This window comes from Hyperolius riggenbachi, chromosome 5, assembly GCF_040937935.1.
Source record: "Hyperolius riggenbachi isolate aHypRig1 chromosome 5, aHypRig1.pri, whole genome shotgun sequence".
NCBI lineage: Eukaryota > Metazoa > Chordata > Amphibia > Anura > Hyperoliidae > Hyperolius > Hyperolius riggenbachi.
Window position 1 is genome coordinate 450,986,432 of NC_090650.1, and position 18,701 is coordinate 451,005,132.

Below are 18,701 nucleotides of genomic sequence, written 5' to 3' on the forward strand. Positions count from 1 at the left end.
CGAATCTTGGTTTTAGGGTTAGGGTTAGGTTAGGGTTAGAAGACAGGGTTTAGGGTTAGAATGTAGGGTTAGAATTGAGGGTTTTAGACTTAGAATTGAGGGTTGTGGCCTAGAAATTAGGGTTTCGGCTTCGAAATTAGGGTTAGAAAGAAAAAAATTTTTTTTGTTTGGGCTTTTTTTCCCCCCAATAAACCTTCCCCTCGAAAAAAAATAACTTGTTTTTTTTTTTTTTTTTTTTTTTTTTTTTTGCCAAGAGACCAATTCTTCTTCTTCTTCTTCTTCTTCTTCTTCTTCTTCTTCTTCTTCTTCTTCTTCTTCTTCTTCTTCTTCTTCTTCTTCTTGTGGTCAAAACTCAGGTGGGAGGCTTAGAATTGAAGTAGAATAGTCCGAATGGAGGGTTTAGGCTTAGAAATCCAGTTTTGGCCTTCGAATCTTGGTTTTAGGGTTAGGGTTAGGTTAGGGTTAGAAGACAGGGTTTAGGGTTAGAATGTAGGGTTAGAATTGAGGGTTTTAGACTTAGAATTGAGGGTTGTGGCCTAGAAATTAGGGTTTCGGCTTCGAAATTAGGGTTAGAGAGAACAAAAAAAAATTTTGTTTGGGCTTTTTTTTCCCCCAATAAACCTTCTCCTCGAAAAAAAATAACTTGTTTTTTTTTTTTTTTTTTTTTTTTGCCAAGAGACCAATTCTTCTTCTTCTTCTTCTTCTTCTTCTTCTTCTTCTTCTTCTTCTTCTTCTTCTTCTTCTTGTGGTCAAAACTCAGGTGGGAGGCTTAGAATTGAAGTTGAATAGTCCGAATGGAGGGTTTAGGCTTAGAAATCCAGTTTTGGCCTTCGAATCTTGGTTTTAGGGTTAGGGTTAGCTTAGGGTTAGAAGACAGGGTTTAGGGTTAGAATGTAGGGTTAGAATTGAGGGTTTTAGACTTAGAATTGAGGGTTGTGGCCTAGAAATTAGGGTTTCGGCTTCGAAATTAGGGTTAGAAAGAAAAAAATTTTTTTTGTTTGGGCTTTTTTTCCCCCCAATAAACCTTCCCCTCGAAAAAAAATAACTTGTTTTTTTTTTTTTTTTTTTTTTTTTGCCAAGAGACCAATTCTTCTTCTTCTTCTTCTTCTTCTTCTTCTTCTTCTTCTTCTTCTTCTTCTTCTTCTTCTTCTTCTTCTTCTTCTTCTTGTGGTCAAAACTCAGGTGGGAGGCTTAGAATTGAAGTAGAATAGTCCGAATGGAGGGTTTAGGCTTAGAAATCCAGTTTTGGCCTTCGAATCTTGGTTTTAGGGTTAGGGTTAGGTTAGGGTTAGAAGACAGGGTTTAGGGTTAGAATGTAGGGTTAGAATTGAGGGTTTTAGACTTAGAATTGAGGGTTGTGGCCTAGAAATTAGGGTTTCGGCTTCGAAATTAGGGTTAGAAAGAAAAAAATTTTTTTTGTTTGGGCTTTTTTTCCCCCCAATAAACCTTCCCCTCGAAAAAAAATAACTTGTTTTTTTTTTTTTTTTTTTTTTTTTTTTTTTGCCAAGAGACCAATTCTTCTTCTTCTTCTTCTTCTTCTTCTTCTTCTTCTTCTTCTTCTTCTTCTTCTTCTTCTTCTTCTTCTTCTTCTTCTTCTTCTTCTTGTGGTCAAAACTCAGGTGGGAGGCTTAGAATTGAAGTAGAATAGTCCGAATGGAGGGTTTAGGCTTAGAAATCCAGTTTTGGCCTTCGAATCTTGGTTTTAGGGTTAGGGTTAGGTTAGGGTTAGAAGACAGGGTTTAGGGTTAGAATGTAGGGTTAGAATTGAGGGTTTTAGACTTAGAATTGAGGGTTGTGGCCTAGAAATTAGGGTTTCGGCTTCGAAATTAGGGTTAGAGAGAACAAAAAAAAATTTTGTTTGGGCTTTTTTTTCCCCCAATAAACCTTCTCCTCGAAAAAAAATAACTTGTTTTTTTTTTTTTTTTTTTTTTTTGCCAAGAGACCAATTCTTCTTCTTCTTCTTCTTCTTCTTCTTCTTCTTCTTCTTCTTCTTCTTCTTCTTCTTCTTGTGGTCAAAACTCAGGTGGGAGGCTTAGAATTGAAGTTGAATAGTCCGAATGGAGGGTTTAGGCTTAGAAATCCAGTTTTGGCCTTCGAATCTTGGTTTTAGGGTTAGGGTTAGCTTAGGGTTAGAAGACAGGGTTTAGGGTTAGAATGTAGGGTTAGAATTTAGGGTTTTAGGCTTAGAATTTAGGGTTGTGGCCTAGAAATTAGGGTTTCGGCTTCGAAATTAGGGTTAGAAAGAAAAAAATTTTTTTTGTTTGGGCTTTTTTTCCCCCCAATAAACCTTCCCCTCGAAAAAAAATAACTTGTTTTTTTTTTTTTTTTTTTTTTTTTTTTTGCCAAGAGACCAATTCTTCTTCTTCTTCTTCTTCTTCTTCTTCTTCTTCTTCTTCTTCTTCTTCTTCTTCTTCTTCTTCTTCTTCTTCTTGTGGTCAAAACTCAGGTGGGAGGCTTAGAATTGAAGTAGAATAGTCCGAATGGAGGGTTTAGGCTTAGAAATCCAGTTTTGGCCTTCGAATCTTGGTTTTAGGGTTAGGGTTAGGTTAGGGTTAGAAGACAGGGTTTAGGGTTAGAATGTAGGGTTAGAATTGAGGGTTTTAGACTTAGAATTGAGGGTTGTGGCCTAGAAATTAGGGTTTCGGCTTCGAAATTAGGGTTAGAAAGAAAAAAATTTTTTTTGTTTGGGCTTTTTTTCCCCCCAATAAACCTTCTCCTCGAAAAAAAATAACTTGTTTTTTTTTTTTTTTTTTTTTTTTTTTTTTGCCAAGAGACCAATTCTTCTTCTTCTTCTTCTTCTTCTTCTTCTTCTTCTTCTTCTTCTTCTTCTTCTTCTTCTTCTTCTTCTTCTTCTTCTTGTGGTCAAAACTCAGGTGGGAGGCTTAGAATTGAAGTAGAATAGTCCGAATGGAGGGTTTAGGCTTAGAAATCCAGTTTTGGCCTTCGAATCTTGGTTTTAGGGTTAGGGTTAGGTTAGGGTTAGAAGACAGGGTTTAGGGTTAGAATGTAGGGTTAGAATTGAGGGTTTTAGACTTAGAATTGAGGGTTGTGGCCTAGAAATTAGGGTTTCGGCTTCGAAATTAGGGTTAGAGAGAACAAAAAAAAATTTTGTTTGGGCTTTTTTTTCCCCCAATAAACCTTCTCCTCGAAAAAAAATAACTTGTTTTTTTTTTTTTTTTTTTTTTTTTGCCAAGAGACCAATTCTTCTTCTTCTTCTTCTTCTTCTTCTTCTTCTTCTTCTTCTTCTTCTTCTTCTTCTTCTTGTGGTCAAAACTCAGGTGGGAGGCTTAGAATTGAAGTTGAATAGTCCGAATGGAGGGTTTAGGCTTAGAAATCCAGTTTTGGCCTTCGAATCTTGGTTTTAGGGTTAGGGTTAGCTTAGGGTTAGAAGACAGGGTTTAGGGTTAGAATGTAGGGTTAGAATTGAGGGTTTTAGACTTAGAATTGAGGGTTGTGGCCTAGAAATTAGGGTTTCGGCTTCGAAATTAGGGTTAGAAAGAAAAAAATTTTTTTTGTTTGGGCTTTTTTTCCCCCCAATAAACCTTCCCCTCGAAAAAAAATAACTTGTTTTTTTTTTTTTTTTTTTTTTTTTGCCAAGAGACCAATTCTTCTTCTTCTTCTTCTTCTTCTTCTTCTTCTTCTTCTTCTTCTTCTTCTTCTTCTTCTTCTTCTTCTTCTTCTTCTTGTGGTCAAAACTCAGGTGGGAGGCTTAGAATTGAAGTAGAATAGTCCGAATGGAGGGTTTAGGCTTAGAAATCCAGTTTTGGCCTTCGAATCTTGGTTTTAGGGTTAGGGTTAGGTTAGGGTTAGAAGACAGGGTTTAGGGTTAGAATGTAGGGTTAGAATTGAGGGTTTTAGACTTAGAATTGAGGGTTGTGGCCTAGAAATTAGGGTTTCGGCTTCGAAATTAGGGTTAGAAAGAAAAAAATTTTTTTTGTTTGGGCTTTTTTTCCCCCCAATAAACCTTCTCCTCGAAAAAAAATAACTTGTTTTTTTTTTTTTTTTTTTTTTTTTTTTTGCCAAGAGACCAATTCTTCTTCTTCTTCTTCTTCTTCTTCTTCTTCTTCTTCTTCTTCTTCTTCTTCTTCTTCTTCTTCTTCTTCTTCTTCTTGTGGTCAAAACTCAGGTGGGAGGCTTAGAATTGAAGTAGAATAGTCCGAATGGAGGGTTTAGGCTTAGAAATCCAGTTTTGGCCTTCGAATCTTGGTTTTAGGGTTAGGGTTAGGTTAGGGTTAGAAGACAGGGTTTAGGGTTAGAATGTAGGGTTAGAATTGAGGGTTTTAGACTTAGAATTGAGGGTTGTGGCCTAGAAATTAGGGTTTCGGCTTCGAAATTAGGGTTAGAGAGAACAAAAAAAAATTTTGTTTGGGCTTTTTTTTCCCCCAATAAACCTTCTCCTCGAAAAAAAATAACTTGTTTTTTTTTTTTTTTTTTTTTTTTGCCAAGAGACCAATTCTTCTTCTTCTTCTTCTTCTTCTTCTTCTTCTTCTTCTTCTTCTTCTTCTTCTTCTTCTTGTGGTCAAAACTCAGGTGGGAGGCTTAGAATTGAAGTTGAATAGTCCGAATGGAGGGTTTAGGCTTAGAAATCCAGTTTTGGCCTTCGAATCTTGGTTTTAGGGTTAGGGTTAGCTTAGGGTTAGAAGACAGGGTTTAGGGTTAGAATGTAGGGTTAGAATTGAGGGTTTTAGACTTAGAATTGAGGGTTGTGGCCTAGAAATTAGGGTTTCGGCTTCGAAATTAGGGTTAGAAAGAAAAAAATTTTTTTTGTTTGGGCTTTTTTTCCCCCCAATAAACCTTCCCCTCGAAAAAAAATAACTTGTTTTTTTTTTTTTTTTTTTTTTTTGCCAAGAGACCAATTCTTCTTCTTCTTCTTCTTCTTCTTCTTCTTCTTCTTCTTCTTCTTCTTCTTCTTCTTCTTCTTCTTCTTCTTCTTCTTCTTCTTGTGGTCAAAACTCAGGTGGGAGGCTTAGAATTGAAGTAGAATAGTCCGAATGGAGGGTTTAGGCTTAGAAATCCAGTTTTGGCCTTCGAATCTTGGTTTTAGGGTTAGGGTTAGGTTAGGGTTAGAAGACAGGGTTTAGGGTTAGAATGTAGGGTTAGAATTGAGGGTTTTAGACTTAGAATTGAGGGTTGTGGCCTAGAAATTAGGGTTTCGGCTTCGAAATTAGGGTTAGAGAGAACAAAAAAAAATTTTGTTTGGGCTTTTTTTTCCCCCAATAAACCTTCTCCTCGAAAAAAAATAACTTGTTTTTTTTTTTTTTTTTTTTTTTTGCCAAGAGACCAATTCTTCTTCTTCTTCTTCTTCTTCTTCTTCTTCTTCTTCTTCTTCTTCTTCTTCTTCTTCTTGTGGTCAAAACTCAGGTGGGAGGCTTAGAATTGAAGTTGAATAGTCCGAATGGAGGGTTTAGGCTTAGAAATCCAGTTTTGGCCTTCGAATCTTGGTTTTAGGGTTAGGGTTAGCTTAGGGTTAGAAGACAGGGTTTAGGGTTAGAATGTAGGGTTAGAATTGAGGGTTTTAGACTTAGAATTGAGGGTTGTGGCCTAGAAATTAGGGTTTCGGCTTCGAAATTAGGGTTAGAAAGAAAAAATTTTTTTTTGTTTGGGCTTTTTTTCCCCCCAATAAACCTTCCCCTCGAAAAAAAATAACTTGTTTTTTTTTTTTTTTTTTTTTTTTTGCCAAGAGACCAATTCTTCTTCTTCTTCTTCTTCTTCTTCTTCTTCTTCTTCTTCTTCTTCTTCTTCTTCTTCTTCTTCTTCTTCTTCTTGTGGTCAAAACTCAGGTGGGAGGCTTAGAATTGAAGTAGAATAGTCCGAATGGAGGGTTTAGGCTTAGAAATCCAGTTTTGGCCTTCGAATCTTGGTTTTAGGGTTAGGGTTAGGTTAGGGTTAGAAGACAGGGTTTAGGGTTAGAATGTAGGGTTAGAATTGAGGGTTTTAGACTTAGAATTGAGGGTTGTGGCCTAGAAATTAGGGTTTCGGCTTCGAAATTAGGGTTAGAAAGAAAAAAATTTTTTTTGTTTGGGCTTTTTTTCCCCCCAATAAACCTTCCCCTCGAAAAAAAATAACTTGTTTTTTTTTTTTTTTTTTTTTTTTGCCAAGAGACCAATTCTTCTTCTTCTTCTTCTTCTTCTTCTTCTTCTTCTTCTTCTTCTTCTTCTTCTTCTTCTTCTTCTTCTTCTTCTTCTTGTGGTCAAAACTCAGGTGGGAGGCTTAGAATTGAAGTAGAATAGTCCGAATGGAGGGTTTAGGCTTAGAAATCCAGTTTTGGCCTTCGAATCTTGGTTTTAGGGTTAGGGTTAGGTTAGGGTTAGAAGACAGGGTTTAGGGTTAGAATGTAGGGTTAGAATTGAGGGTTTTAGACTTAGAATTGAGGGTTGTGGCCTAGAAATTAGGGTTTCGGCTTCGAAATTAGGGTTAGAAAGAAAAAAAAAAAATTTTGTTTGGGCTTTTTTTTCCCCCAATAAACCTTCTCCTCGAAAAAAAATAACTTGTTTTTTTTTTTTTTTTTTTTTTTTGCCAAGAGACCAATTCTTCTTCTTCTTCTTCTTCTTCTTCTTCTTCTTCTTCTTCTTCTTCTTCTTCTTCTTCTTGTGGTCAAAACTCAGGTGGGAGGCTTAGAATTGAAGTTGAATAGTCCGAATGGAGGGTTTAGGCTTAGAAATCCAGTTTTGGCCTTCGAATCTTGGTTTTAGGGTTAGGGTTAGCTTAGGGTTAGAAGACAGGGTTTAGGGTTAGAATGTAGGGTTAGAATTGAGGGTTTTAGACTTAGAATTGAGGGTTGTGGCCTAGAAATTAGGGTTTCGGCTTCGAAATTAGGGTTAGAAAGAAAAAATTTTTTTTTGTTTGGGCTTTTTTTCCCCCCAATAAACCTTCCCCTCGAAAAAAAATAACTTGTTTTTTTTTTTTTTTTTTTTTTTTTGCCAAGAGACCAATTCTTCTTCTTCTTCTTCTTCTTCTTCTTCTTCTTCTTCTTCTTCTTCTTCTTCTTCTTCTTCTTCTTCTTCTTCTTCTTCTTCTTGTGGTCAAAACTCAGGTGGGAGGCTTAGAATTGAAGTAGAATAGTCCGAATGGAGGGTTTAGGCTTAGAAATCCAGTTTTGGCCTTCGAATCTTGGTTTTAGGGTTAGGGTTAGGTTAGGGTTAGAAGACAGGGTTTAGGGTTAGAATGTAGGGTTAGAATTGAGGGTTTTAGACTTAGAATTGAGGGTTGTGGCCTAGAAATTAGGGTTTCGGCTTCGAAATTAGGGTTAGAGAGAACAAAAAAAAATTTTGTTTGGGCTTTTTTTTCCCCCAATAAACCTTCTCCTCGAAAAAAAATAACTTGTTTTTTTTTTTTTTTTTTTTTTTTGCCAAGAGACCAATTCTTCTTCTTCTTCTTCTTCTTCTTCTTCTTCTTCTTCTTCTTCTTCTTCTTCTTCTTCTTGTGGTCAAAACTCAGGTGGGAGGCTTAGAATTGAAGTTGAATAGTCCGAATGGAGGGTTTAGGCTTAGAAATCCAGTTTTGGCCTTCGAATCTTGGTTTTAGGGTTAGGGTTAGCTTAGGGTTAGAAGACAGGGTTTAGGGTTAGAATGTAGGGTTAGAATTGAGGGTTTTAGACTTAGAATTGAGGGTTGTGGCCTAGAAATTAGGGTTTCGGCTTCGAAATTAGGGTTAGAAAGAAAAAATTTTTTTTTGTTTGGGCTTTTTTTCCCCCCAATAAACCTTCCCCTCGAAAAAAAATAACTTGTTTTTTTTTTTTTTTTTTTTTTTTGCCAAGAGACCAATTCTTCTTCTTCTTCTTCTTCTTCTTCTTCTTCTTCTTCTTCTTCTTCTTCTTCTTCTTCTTCTTCTTCTTCTTCTTGTGGTCAAAACTCAGGTGGGAGGCTTAGAATTGAAGTAGAATAGTCCGAATGGAGGGTTTAGGCTTAGAAATCCAGTTTTGGCCTTCGAATCTTGGTTTTAGGGTTAGGGTTAGGTTAGGGTTAGAAGACAGGGTTTAGGGTTAGAATGTAGGGTTAGAATTGAGGGTTTTAGACTTAGAATTGAGGGTTGTGGCCTAGAAATTAGGGTTTCGGCTTCGAAATTAGGGTTAGAAAGAAAAAAATTTTTTTTGTTTGGGCTTTTTTTCCCCCCAATAAACCTTCCCCTCGAAAAAAAATAACTTGTTTTTTTTTTTTTTTTTTTTTTTTGCCAAGAGACCAATTCTTCTTCTTCTTCTTCTTCTTCTTCTTCTTCTTCTTCTTCTTCTTCTTCTTCTTCTTCTTCTTCTTCTTCTTCTTCTTGTGGTCAAAACTCAGGTGGGAGGCTTAGAATTGAAGTAGAATAGTCCGAATGGAGGGTTTAGGCTTAGAAATCCAGTTTTGGCCTTCGAATCTTGGTTTTAGGGTTAGGGTTAGGTTAGGGTTAGAAGACAGGGTTTAGGGTTAGAATGTAGGGTTAGAATTGAGGGTTTTAGACTTAGAATTGAGGGTTGTGGCCTAGAAATTAGGGTTTCGGCTTCGAAATTAGGGTTAGAAAGAAAAAAATTTTTTTTGTTTGGGCTTTTTTTCCCCCCAATAAACCTTCCCCTCGAAAAAAAATAACTTGTTTTTTTTTTTTTTTTTTTTTTTTTGCCAAGAGACCAATTCTTCTTCTTCTTCTTCTTCTTCTTCTTCTTCTTCTTCTTCTTCTTCTTCTTCTTCTTCTTCTTCTTCTTCTTCTTCTTGTGGTCAAAACTCAGGTGGGAGGCTTAGAATTGAAGTAGAATAGTCCGAATGGAGGGTTTAGGCTTAGAAATCCAGTTTTGGCCTTCGAATCTTGGTTTTAGGGTTAGGGTTAGGTTAGGGTTAGAAGACAGGGTTTAGGGTTAGAATGTAGGGTTAGAATTGAGGGTTTTAGACTTAGAATTGAGGGTTGTGGCCTAGAAATTAGGGTTTCGGCTTCGAAATTAGGGTTAGAAAGAAAAAAAAAAAATTTTGTTTGGGCTTTTTTTTCCCCCAATAAACCTTCTCCTCGAAAAAAAATAACTTGTTTTTTTTTTTTTTTTTTTTTTTTGCCAAGAGACCAATTCTTCTTCTTCTTCTTCTTCTTCTTCTTCTTCTTCTTCTTCTTCTTCTTCTTCTTCTTCTTGTGGTCAAAACTCAGGTGGGAGGCTTAGAATTGAAGTTGAATAGTCCGAATGGAGGGTTTAGGCTTAGAAATCCAGTTTTGGCCTTCGAATCTTGGTTTTAGGGTTAGGGTTAGCTTAGGGTTAGAAGACAGGGTTTAGGGTTAGAATGTAGGGTTAGAATTGAGGGTTTTAGACTTAGAATTGAGGGTTGTGGCCTAGAAATTAGGGTTTCGGCTTCGAAATTAGGGTTAGAAAGAAAAAATTTTTTTTTGTTTGGGCTTTTTTTCCCCCCAATAAACCTTCCCCTCGAAAAAAAATAACTTGTTTTTTTTTTTTTTTTTTTTTTTTGCCAAGAGACCAATTCTTCTTCTTCTTCTTCTTCTTCTTCTTCTTCTTCTTCTTCTTCTTCTTCTTCTTCTTCTTCTTCTTCTTCTTCTTCTTCTTCTTGTGGTCAAAACTCAGGTGGGAGGCTTAGAATTGAAGTAGAATAGTCCGAATGGAGGGTTTAGGCTTAGAAATCCAGTTTTGGCCTTCGAATCTTGGTTTTAGGGTTAGGGTTAGGTTAGGGTTAGAAGACAGGGTTTAGGGTTAGAATGTAGGGTTAGAATTGAGGGTTTTAGACTTAGAATTGAGGGTTGTGGCCTAGAAATTAGGGTTTCGGCTTCGAAATTAGGGTTAGAGAGAACAAAAAAAAATTTTGTTTGGGCTTTTTTTTCCCCCAATAAACCTTCTCCTCGAAAAAAAATAACTTGTTTTTTTTTTTTTTTTTTTTTTTTTGCCAAGAGACCAATTCTTCTTCTTCTTCTTCTTCTTCTTCTTCTTCTTCTTCTTCTTCTTCTTCTTCTTCTTCTTGTGGTCAAAACTCAGGTGGGAGGCTTAGAATTGAAGTTGAATAGTCCGAATGGAGGGTTTAGGCTTAGAAATCCAGTTTTGGCCTTCGAATCTTGGTTTTAGGGTTAGGGTTAGCTTAGGGTTAGAAGACAGGGTTTAGGGTTAGAATGTAGGGTTAGAATTGAGGGTTTTAGACTTAGAATTGAGGGTTGTGGCCTAGAAATTAGGGTTTCGGCTTCGAAATTAGGGTTAGAAAGAAAAAATTTTTTTTTGTTTGGGCTTTTTTTCCCCCCAATAAACCTTCCCCTCGAAAAAAAATAACTTGTTTTTTTTTTTTTTTTTTTTTTTTGCCAAGAGACCAATTCTTCTTCTTCTTCTTCTTCTTCTTCTTCTTCTTCTTCTTCTTCTTCTTCTTCTTCTTCTTCTTCTTCTTCTTCTTGTGGTCAAAACTCAGGTGGGAGGCTTAGAATTGAAGTAGAATAGTCCGAATGGAGGGTTTAGGCTTAGAAATCCAGTTTTGGCCTTCGAATCTTGGTTTTAGGGTTAGGGTTAGGTTAGGGTTAGAAGACAGGGTTTAGGGTTAGAATGTAGGGTTAGAATTGAGGGTTTTAGACTTAGAATTGAGGGTTGTGGCCTAGAAATTAGGGTTTCGGCTTCGAAATTAGGGTTAGAAAGAAAAAAATTTTTTTTGTTTGGGCTTTTTTTCCCCCCAATAAACCTTCCCCTCGAAAAAAAATAACTTGTTTTTTTTTTTTTTTTTTTTTTTTGCCAAGAGACCAATTCTTCTTCTTCTTCTTCTTCTTCTTCTTCTTCTTCTTCTTCTTCTTCTTCTTCTTCTTCTTCTTCTTCTTCTTCTTCTTGTGGTCAAAACTCAGGTGGGAGGCTTAGAATTGAAGTAGAATAGTCCGAATGGAGGGTTTAGGCTTAGAAATCCAGTTTTGGCCTTCGAATCTTGGTTTTAGGGTTAGGGTTAGGTTAGGGTTAGAAGACAGGGTTTAGGGTTAGAATGTAGGGTTAGAATTGAGGGTTTTAGACTTAGAATTGAGGGTTGTGGCCTAGAAATTAGGGTTTCGGCTTCGAAATTAGGGTTAGAAAGAAAAAAATTTTTTTTGTTTGGGCTTTTTTTCCCCCCAATAAACCTTCCCCTCGAAAAAAAATAACTTGTTTTTTTTTTTTTTTTTTTTTTTTTTTTTTTGCCAAGAGACCAATTCTTCTTCTTCTTCTTCTTCTTCTTCTTCTTCTTCTTCTTCTTCTTCTTCTTCTTCTTCTTCTTCTTCTTCTTCTTCTTCTTCTTCTTGTGGTCAAAACTCAGGTGGGAGGCTTAGAATTGAAGTAGAATAGTCCGAATGGAGGGTTTAGGCTTAGAAATCCAGTTTTGGCCTTCGAATCTTGGTTTTAGGGTTAGGGTTAGGTTAGGGTTAGAAGACAGGGTTTAGGGTTAGAATGTAGGGTTAGAATTGAGGGTTTTAGACTTAGAATTGAGGGTTGTGGCCTAGAAATTAGGGTTTCGGCTTCGAAATTAGGGTTAGAGAGAACAAAAAAAAATTTTGTTTGGGCTTTTTTTTCCCCCAATAAACCTTCTCCTCGAAAAAAAATAACTTGTTTTTTTTTTTTTTTTTTTTTTTTGCCAAGAGACCAATTCTTCTTCTTCTTCTTCTTCTTCTTCTTCTTCTTCTTCTTCTTCTTCTTCTTCTTCTTCTTGTGGTCAAAACTCAGGTGGGAGGCTTAGAATTGAAGTTGAATAGTCCGAATGGAGGGTTTAGGCTTAGAAATCCAGTTTTGGCCTTCGAATCTTGGTTTTAGGGTTAGGGTTAGCTTAGGGTTAGAAGACAGGGTTTAGGGTTAGAATGTAGGGTTAGAATTTAGGGTTTTAGGCTTAGAATTTAGGGTTGTGGCCTAGAAATTAGGGTTTCGGCTTCGAAATTAGGGTTAGAAAGAAAAAAATTTTTTTTGTTTGGGCTTTTTTTCCCCCCAATAAACCTTCCCCTCGAAAAAAAATAACTTGTTTTTTTTTTTTTTTTTTTTTTTTTTTTTGCCAAGAGACCAATTCTTCTTCTTCTTCTTCTTCTTCTTCTTCTTCTTCTTCTTCTTCTTCTTCTTCTTCTTCTTCTTCTTCTTCTTCTTGTGGTCAAAACTCAGGTGGGAGGCTTAGAATTGAAGTAGAATAGTCCGAATGGAGGGTTTAGGCTTAGAAATCCAGTTTTGGCCTTCGAATCTTGGTTTTAGGGTTAGGGTTAGGTTAGGGTTAGAAGACAGGGTTTAGGGTTAGAATGTAGGGTTAGAATTGAGGGTTTTAGACTTAGAATTGAGGGTTGTGGCCTAGAAATTAGGGTTTCGGCTTCGAAATTAGGGTTAGAAAGAAAAAAATTTTTTTTGTTTGGGCTTTTTTTCCCCCCAATAAACCTTCTCCTCGAAAAAAAATAACTTGTTTTTTTTTTTTTTTTTTTTTTTTTTTTTTGCCAAGAGACCAATTCTTCTTCTTCTTCTTCTTCTTCTTCTTCTTCTTCTTCTTCTTCTTCTTCTTCTTCTTCTTCTTCTTCTTCTTCTTCTTGTGGTCAAAACTCAGGTGGGAGGCTTAGAATTGAAGTAGAATAGTCCGAATGGAGGGTTTAGGCTTAGAAATCCAGTTTTGGCCTTCGAATCTTGGTTTTAGGGTTAGGGTTAGGTTAGGGTTAGAAGACAGGGTTTAGGGTTAGAATGTAGGGTTAGAATTGAGGGTTTTAGACTTAGAATTGAGGGTTGTGGCCTAGAAATTAGGGTTTCGGCTTCGAAATTAGGGTTAGAGAGAACAAAAAAAAATTTTGTTTGGGCTTTTTTTTCCCCCAATAAACCTTCTCCTCGAAAAAAAATAACTTGTTTTTTTTTTTTTTTTTTTTTTTTGCCAAGAGACCAATTCTTCTTCTTCTTCTTCTTCTTCTTCTTCTTCTTCTTCTTCTTCTTCTTCTTCTTCTTCTTGTGGTCAAAACTCAGGTGGGAGGCTTAGAATTGAAGTTGAATAGTCCGAATGGAGGGTTTAGGCTTAGAAATCCAGTTTTGGCCTTCGAATCTTGGTTTTAGGGTTAGGGTTAGCTTAGGGTTAGAAGACAGGGTTTAGGGTTAGAATGTAGGGTTAGAATTGAGGGTTTTAGACTTAGAATTGAGGGTTGTGGCCTAGAAATTAGGGTTTCGGCTTCGAAATTAGGGTTAGAAAGAAAAAAATTTTTTTTGTTTGGGCTTTTTTTCCCCCCAATAAACCTTCCCCTCGAAAAAAAATAACTTGTTTTTTTTTTTTTTTTTTTTTTTTTGCCAAGAGACCAATTCTTCTTCTTCTTCTCTTCTTCTTCTTCTTCTTCTTCTTCTTCTTCTTCTTCTTCTTCTTCTTCTTCTTCTTCTTCTTGTGGTCAAAACTCAGGTGGGAGGCTTAGAATTGAAGTAGAATAGTCCGAATGGAGGGTTTAGGCTTAGAAATCCAGTTTTGGCCTTCGAATCTTGGTTTTAGGGTTAGGGTTAGGTTAGGGTTAGAAGACAGGGTTTAGGGTTAGAATGTAGGGTTAGAATTGAGGGTTTTAGACTTAGAATTGAGGGTTGTGGCCTAGAAATTAGGGTTTCGGCTTCGAAATTAGGGTTAGAAAGAAAAAAATTTTTTTTGTTTGGGCTTTTTTTCCCCCCAATAAACCTTCTCCTCGAAAAAAAATAACTTGTTTTTTTTTTTTTTTTTTTTTTTTTTTTTGCCAAGAGACCAATTCTTCTTCTTCTTCTTCTTCTTCTTCTTCTTCTTCTTCTTCTTCTTCTTCTTCTTCTTCTTCTTCTTCTTCTTCTTCTTGTGGTCAAAACTCAGGTGGGAGGCTTAGAATTGAAGTAGAATAGTCCGAATGGAGGGTTTAGGCTTAGAAATCCAGTTTTGGCCTTCGAATCTTGGTTTTAGGGTTAGGGTTAGGTTAGGGTTAGAAGACAGGGTTTAGGGTTAGAATGTAGGGTTAGAATTGAGGGTTTTAGACTTAGAATTGAGGGTTGTGGCCTAGAAATTAGGGTTTCGGCTTCGAAATTAGGGTTAGAGAGAACAAAAAAAAATTTTGTTTGGGCTTTTTTTTCCCCCAATAAACCTTCTCCTCGAAAAAAAATAACTTGTTTTTTTTTTTTTTTTTTTTTTTTGCCAAGAGACCAATTCTTCTTCTTCTTCTTCTTCTTCTTCTTCTTCTTCTTCTTCTTCTTCTTCTTCTTCTTCTTGTGGTCAAAACTCAGGTGGGAGGCTTAGAATTGAAGTTGAATAGTCCGAATGGAGGGTTTAGGCTTAGAAATCCAGTTTTGGCCTTCGAATCTTGGTTTTAGGGTTAGGGTTAGCTTAGGGTTAGAAGACAGGGTTTAGGGTTAGAATGTAGGGTTAGAATTGAGGGTTTTAGACTTAGAATTGAGGGTTGTGGCCTAGAAATTAGGGTTTCGGCTTCGAAATTAGGGTTAGAAAGAAAAAAATTTTTTTTGTTTGGGCTTTTTTTCCCCCCAATAAACCTTCCCCTCGAAAAAAAATAACTTGTTTTTTTTTTTTTTTTTTTTTTTTGCCAAGAGACCAATTCTTCTTCTTCTTCTTCTTCTTCTTCTTCTTCTTCTTCTTCTTCTTCTTCTTCTTCTTCTTCTTCTTCTTCTTCTTCTTCTTCTTGTGGTCAAAACTCAGGTGGGAGGCTTAGAATTGAAGTAGAATAGTCCGAATGGAGGGTTTAGGCTTAGAAATCCAGTTTTGGCCTTCGAATCTTGGTTTTAGGGTTAGGGTTAGGTTAGGGTTAGAAGACAGGGTTTAGGGTTAGAATGTAGGGTTAGAATTGAGGGTTTTAGACTTAGAATTGAGGGTTGTGGCCTAGAAATTAGGGTTTCGGCTTCGAAATTAGGGTTAGAGAGAACAAAAAAAAATTTTGTTTGGGCTTTTTTTTCCCCCAATAAACCTTCTCCTCGAAAAAAAATAACTTGTTTTTTTTTTTTTTTTTTTTTTTTGCCAAGAGACCAATTCTTCTTCTTCTTCTTCTTCTTCTTCTTCTTCTTCTTCTTCTTCTTCTTCTTCTTCTTCTTGTGGTCAAAACTCAGGTGGGAGGCTTAGAATTGAAGTTGAATAGTCCGAATGGAGGGTTTAGGCTTAGAAATCCAGTTTTGGCCTTCGAATCTTGGTTTTAGGGTTAGGGTTAGCTTAGGGTTAGAAGACAGGGTTTAGGGTTAGAATGTAGGGTTAGAATTGAGGGTTTTAGACTTAGAATTGAGGGTTGTGGCCTAGAAATTAGGGTTTCGGCTTCGAAATTAGGGTTAGAAAGAAAAAATTTTTTTTTGTTTGGGCTTTTTTTCCCCCCAATAAACCTTCCCCTCGAAAAAAAATAACTTGTTTTTTTTTTTTTTTTTTTTTTTTGCCAAGAGACCAATTCTTCTTCTTCTTCTTCTTCTTCTTCTTCTTCTTCTTCTTCTTCTTCTTCTTCTTCTTCTTCTTCTTCTTCTTCTTGTGGTCAAAACTCAGGTGGGAGGCTTAGAATTGAAGTAGAATAGTCCGAATGGAGGGTTTAGGCTTAGAAATCCAGTTTTGGCCTTCGAATCTTGGTTTTAGGGTTAGGGTTAGGTTAGGGTTAGAAGACAGGGTTTAGGGTTAGAATGTAGGGTTAGAATTGAGGGTTTTAGACTTAGAATTGAGGGTTGTGGCCTAGAAATTAGGGTTTCGGCTTCGAAATTAGGGTTAGAAAGAAAAAAATTTTTTTTGTTTGGGCTTTTTTTCCCCCCAATAAACCTTCCCCTCGAAAAAAAATAACTTGTTTTTTTTTTTTTTTTTTTTTTTTGCCAAGAGACCAATTCTTCTTCTTCTTCTTCTTCTTCTTCTTCTTCTTCTTCTTCTTCTTCTTCTTCTTCTTCTTCTTCTTCTTCTTCTTCTTGTGGTCAAAACTCAGGTGGGAGGCTTAGAATTGAAGTAGAATAGTCCGAATGGAGGGTTTAGGCTTAGAAATCCAGTTTTGGCCTTCGAATCTTGGTTTTAGGGTTAGGGTTAGGTTAGGGTTAGAAGACAGGGTTTAGGGTTAGAATGTAGGGTTAGAATTGAGGGTTTTAGACTTAGAATTGAGGGTTGTGGCCTAGAAATTAGGGTTTCGGCTTCGAAATTAGGGTTAGAAAGAAAAAAAAAAAATTTTGTTTGGGCTTTTTTTTCCCCCAATAAACCTTCTCCTCGAAAAAAAATAACTTGTTTTTTTTTTTTTTTTTTTTTTTTGCCAAGAGACCAATTCTTCTTCTTCTTCTTCTTCTTCTTCTTCTTCTTCTTCTTCTTCTTCTTCTTCTTCTTCTTGTGGTCAAAACTCAGGTGGGAGGCTTAGAATTGAAGTTGAATAGTCCGAATGGAGGGTTTAGGCTTAGAAATCCAGTTTTGGCCTTCGAATCTTGGTTTTAGGGTTAGGGTTAGCTTAGGGTTAGAAGACAGGGTTTAGGGTTAGAATGTAGGGTTAGAATTGAGGGTTTTAGACTTAGAATTGAGGGTTGTGGCCTAGAAATTAGGGTTTCGGCTTCGAAATTAGGGTTAGAAAGAAAAAATTTTTTTTTGTTTGGGCTTTTTTTCCCCCCAATAAACCTTCCCCTCGAAAAAAAATAACTTGTTTTTTTTTTTTTTTTTTTTTTTTGCCAAGAGACCAATTCTTCTTCTTCTTCTTCTTCTTCTTCTTCTTCTTCTTCTTCTTCTTCTTCTTCTTCTTCTTCTTCTTCTTCTTCTTCTTCTTCTTGTGGTCAAAACTCAGGTGGGAGGCTTAGAATTGAAGTAGAATAGTCCGAATGGAGGGTTTAGGCTTAGAAATCCAGTTTTGGCCTTCGAATCTTGGTTTTAGGGTTAGGGTTAGGTTAGGGTTAGAAGACAGGGTTTAGGGTTAGAATGTAGGGTTAGAATTGAGGGTTTTAGACTTAGAATTGAGGGTTGTGGCCTAGAAATTAGGGTTTCGGCTTCGAAATTAGGGTTAGAGAGAACAAAAAAAAATTTTGTTTGGGCTTTTTTTTCCCCCAATAAACCTTCTCCTCGAAAAAAAATAACTTGTTTTTTTTTTTTTTTTTTTTTTTTGCCAAGAGACCAATTCTTCTTCTTCTTCTTCTTCTTCTTCTTCTTCTTCTTCTTCTTCTTCTTCTTCTTCTTCTTGTGGTCAAAACTCAGGTGGGAGGCTTAGAATTGAAGTTGAATAGTCCGAATGGAGGGTTTAGGCTTAGAAATCCAGTTTTGGCCTTCGAATCTTGGTTTTAGGGTTAGGGTTAGCTTAGGGTTAGAAGACAGGGTTTAGGGTTAGAATGTAGGGTTAGAATTGAGGGTTTTAGACTTAGAATTGAGGGTTGTGGCCTAGAAATTAGGGTTTCGGCTTCGAAATTAGGGTTAGAAAGAAAAAATTTTTTTTTGTTTGGGCTTTTTTTCCCCCCAATAAACCTTCCCCTCGAAAAAAAATAACTTGTTTTTTTTTTTTTTTTTTTTTTTTGCCAAGAGACCAATTCTTCTTCTTCTTCTTCTTCTTCTTCTTCTTCTTCTTCTTCTTCTTCTTCTTCTTCTTCTTCTTCTTCTTCTTCTTGTGGTCAAAACTCAGGTGGGAGGCTTAGAATTGAAGTAGAATAGTCCGAATGGAGGGTTTAGGCTTAGAAATCCAGTTTTGGCCTTCGAATCTTGGTTTTAGGGTTAGGGTTAGGTTAGGGTTAGAAGACAGGGTTTAGGGTTAGAATGTAGGGTTAGAATTGAGGGTTTTAGACTTAGAATTGAGGGTTGTGGCCTAGAAATTAGGGTTTCGGCTTCGAAATTAGGGTTAGAAAGAAAAAAATTTTTTTTGTTTGGGCTTTTTTTCCCCCCAATAAACCTTCCCCTCGAAAAAAAATAACTTGTTTTTTTTTTTTTTTTTTTTTTTTGCCAAGAGACCAATTCTTCTTCTTCTTCTTCTTCTTCTTCTTCTTCTTCTTCTTCTTCTTCTTCTTCTTCTTCTTCTTCTTCTTCTTCTTCTTGTGGTCAAAACTCAGGTGGGAGGCTTAGAATTGAAGTAGAATAGTCCGAATGGAGGGTTTAGGCTTAGAAATCCAGTTTTGGCCTTCGAATCTTGGTTTTAGGGTTAGGGTTAGGTTAGGGTTAGAAGACAGGGTTTAGGGTTAGAATGTAGGGTTAGAATTGAGGGTTTTAGACTTAGAATTGAGGGTTGTGGCCTAGAAATTAGGGTTTCGGCTTCGAAATTAGGGTTAGAAAGAAAAAAATTTTTTTTGTTTGGGCTTTTTTTCCCCCCAATAAACCTTCCCCTCGAAAAAAAATAACTTGTTTTTTTTTTTTTTTTTTTTTTTTTTTTTTGCCAAGAGACCAATTCTTCTTCTTCTTCTTCTTCTTCTTCTTCTTCTTCTTCTTCTTCTTCTTCTTCTTCTTCTTCTTCTTCTTCTTCTTCTTCTTCTTGTGGTCAAAACTCAGGTGGGAGGCTTAGAATTGAAGTAGAATAGTCCGAATGGAGGGTTTAGGCTTAGAAATCCAGTTTTGGCCTTCGAATCTTGGTTTTAGGGTTAGGGTTAGGTTAGGGTTAGAAGACAGGGTTTAGGGTTAGAATGTAGGGTTAGAATTGAGGGTTTTAGACTTAGAATTGAGGGTTGTGGCCTAGAAATTAGGGTTTCGGCTTCGAAATTAGGGTTAGAGAGAACAAAAAAAAATTTTGTTTGGGCTTTTTTTTCCCCCAATAAACCTTCTCCTCGAAAAAAAATAACTTGTTTTTTTTTTTTTTTTTTTTTTTTGCCAAGAGACCAATTCTTCTTCTTCTTCTTCTTCTTCTTCTTCTTCTTCTTCTTCTTCTTCTTCTTCTTCTTCTTGTGGTCAAAACTCAGG